Genomic DNA, 3,867 nt, shown 5'->3' on the forward strand with positions numbered 1-3,867 from the left:
TACAGGAGCAGCTTGCCTTTCTGCTGGTGGTTGTTTTGCAGGTATCTCTTTCCCACGACTTTTAATATACGGCTGGCCCTTTTCTCTTGCTTCATGTCTCTTACGAACAATCACCTTCTTCCTAACAAGCTTTCCCATTTTCTGTTTGGTACACTAAACACACATCTGAAGAACACTCTAAAACACACATGTGAAACAACCGAAATCACTACTATGTCACGGTACTGTCACCAAGTAAAGCAACTGTGTAGCTGAGGCACATACATCATGGTGGTGGCATTTACATCCCTTACCATCTCAGCCTCGCTGGCGCTTGCACAGTGCTGCTATCTTCGAACTGCTCTTGAAACTAGTAGGAATTTTTATGCCACTTGCAACCTTTCTCGCGTCATTACGCTTGGCTTATAAAACTCTTTTAACTATAAAAGTCATTTTTGTAATTTTTGGCACTTACATCCTTTGTAATATTTTGTACTCAATTACTAGCACATTCCTAGTGGCAGAAGAACTAATAGTTCTCTCCTAGGAAAGGAATTTTACAGTTAATATCAAGTGAAAATTAACGTAACCAACGACAAATGTTATCTTCACTCAGGTGATAACATAATTGCAGCTGATTTAATGAACACAAACTCTTGTGTTAATAACTAGTTAGCAGATAAAGTGAGTTGTCATCTGATGTATCAATAAATGAGTGTCCATCTGATGTATCAAGAAGTGATTGAGCAATTTAACGAACAGATCACAGAGTAAATGAGAGTTATACACACTATTCAGAGTAAGGTACAAGAATTGGGTAGTTTATCAGCCATCTGGAAATATGAACTAGGTACATAGTTGTAGAAGTATTTCCTATTTTTTAAAAGAAACCAGAAGTAATTAAAAGATGTATGGAAATATACCCCCATTAAACTTTCTGTTGTACATCAAATGCAATTACTTGAGCAAAGAAAGAAGCAGTAAGAAAGTGGATCGAACGTATGGTGAACTGGAATGTTACTGAACCATCTAACTCTCCATATTGCAGCTCCATCCCATTGGTAGCCAAACCTGGTGGAAGTGTACAACTTGTTTTGGATGCAAGGTACTTAACAAATCGTAGTACCTGTAAGAACCGAACCTGAAAACCTTGAGGAGCAATTATTAAAATTACATGGAGTAAAATTCCTTATGACAATATATTTAAAGGAAGCATACTGGCAAAATGTGTTGCACCCAGGAAGCTGGCAATATACAGCACTTGTCTGTAAAGACAGAAGTTATCAATGATCATTTGGACTTATTCACAGGAGTGTTTATTGCAGCTTTGAATAAGATACTAGGTCCCAAGTTATTGATTCAGGTTACAGTCCATGTGTATGATTTACTTATTGCTAAGCTAAATGAGGTGAGCATTTGTGCATATTAATTGTGAGAGACAAACTTTCTTCTTATGAAGTCGCAGTTAGCTTACTCTCTTTTATGGCAAATTCTGCGTTCTTTAAGTTCTTAGGTAACGTTATTTCATGAGAGAATATTTATTGAGAGTGGGTAAACCTAAAGCTACTCTGACTGATAATGCAACTAACTTCACAAGTGAGAGTGGAAAGAATTTGTCGAGTCACATAACATAAAACATATTTATGTATTCAAATTTTGTCCCAAGGCCTGTCACATAGAATGGGTATTTTGTGGCAGTTTAACACGTTGTTCAGAATGTGTACATCACGCTGACACATTAACCGGATTGAATATGTGATCCCCTATCCGCAAACAGTAAATAATTTGCCACATTCAACAGGTCTTACAACAATCGAATTAATGTACAAGAAGTATAAAACAGACAACTGGGTTAAGGCCTTACCTAAATTTCCTGAGAAAGAGAAATTGGAAGCAAAGGCATAACCTAGGAAAAACAGAATGATAAAACAATAGGTCACATTACTTTTTTCATATTCGACAGGATGTGCTATTGTCCACACATCCTCACTCTACCTAAGACAAAAGACTTAACAAAAAATGGCAGTTGTTGTACAAGGGATTGTACATTACACAAAGAATACCACGCCTGGGATGCTATCTGTTGAGCAACCTAGAAACAGGGTAAATACGTGAATTATATCAAAGAATTTATAAGCTGAAACAAAGGGGTCAATGCAATTCAACCACTTCTGCACCTGCTACCCAACTTAAAATACAACACTCTGTTACACGTAAACTCGAAGCAAAAGAGGTCAATGCACCTCAACCACTTCGGTGCCTAGAGCAATTACAGAAAATACGGCAATCAGTAATCATTATAGAATTTTGAAGTGTCTATCTGATTGTAAAAAATGAAAAACCTGTAGAATATGACGCAATATAGGTTTTTGACTTAACTGCACCAAAATGTCCATATTAGTTTTGAAACAAATTGGAGAATCACATAATGTTAGACTAGGAATAACCCAAGGTAAGTACTAAGATTCTTTTAAATATATTCTAAAAATTTCATTACTCCATTCAGACTGAAATGACAATACATAATCTGGACATTAAATACATTTTTGGGAACAGTGAATATGAACTACAACAAAACGGCCTGGCAGCCCGCGTTTGGCGCATCACGAGGGGTGGATCTGGGTGAGTTGCGTGTGGTAAACACTTCGCCGTCCCCCCTCTCACCTATTTCCACCTTTGACGTAGTATGAAGTGGCCACATTTGCATAACCGCGCTGTAAACTACGTGCTAGTGCGCCGCTTAGCAAACAATAACTGACTTTAAAGATACAGAGTGCGCCACTGAAATATGTATTAGTGAAAAATGACAGAAAAAGACTAATTGCACAAAGTACATACTATGAATTAACCGCATTAAGTAAACACTGACCACATTAAGTAAGCATTTACACATACGTAAGACTAAATTACAGGAAATTTGAACGAGTGAAATAGGAATTTTGCAATGTCACATATACAAGTAGTTACAGGAACAAAGAGCTCACTTGGTAACGCATATCACCAGCCAGTATACTAACCACAAGAATAAACCTGTATGACGAGTATTATTACTGTACACGTCGTATTTTCTAAACGGATTTTTCTAGTATGAAATACTTTATATAATGACATGTCCATTTTGCCACATCATTATGTGTTGGACTTAAAAATCAACTTCACTCATATGACCATATATCGATGTAGGAACTATATACAAAAGAAATTATTTACATGTAAAGAGTAGTGGTCTCCTGTGAGGAGAGAACCATTTACAGAAAGGTTGTGATTATACCAAAGTATTAAATGAAACAAATGTTAACAAGTAAGCTACAAAGAAAAACAGGCTAATGAATCAATGATGCCACTAAAATTAAGTGCGATTTATATTACACTATCTACAGTTACTTGCAATAAGAAGACCTATGTTATTTATATAAAACTACAACCAATTAAGCAATGACGATTATACAACACTTTACAATATTCTACTGAAAGCTATCTCTACACTAAAGTGAATACGAAAAACTAATGTACTTTATAGCAAGGAATAAAAAAGAAATTAAGAAGAAAATGAAATTAGGTAGAGGTGAATAAAAAGGCAAAACCTTTGCATAGCTAGCAACTACAAGCTTCTAGGTATATTAAGGTTCATTACAGCATATAATCATTATTTCTACATCTACATCTACATCCATTCTCCGCAAGCCACCTGACGGTGTGTGGCGGAGAGTACCTGAGTACCTCTATCGGTTCTCCCTTCTATTCCAGTCTCGAATTGTTCGTGGAAAGAAGGATTGTCGGTATGCTTCTGTGTGGGCTCTAATCTCTCTGATTTTATCCTCATGGTCTCTTCGCGAGATATACGTAGGAGGGAGCAATATACTGCTTGACTCTTCGGTGAAGGTATGT

Source organism: Schistocerca cancellata, unplaced genomic scaffold (genome assembly GCF_023864275.1).
Source record: "Schistocerca cancellata isolate TAMUIC-IGC-003103 unplaced genomic scaffold, iqSchCanc2.1 HiC_scaffold_1092, whole genome shotgun sequence".
Taxonomy (NCBI): Eukaryota; Metazoa; Arthropoda; class Insecta; order Orthoptera; family Acrididae; genus Schistocerca; species Schistocerca cancellata.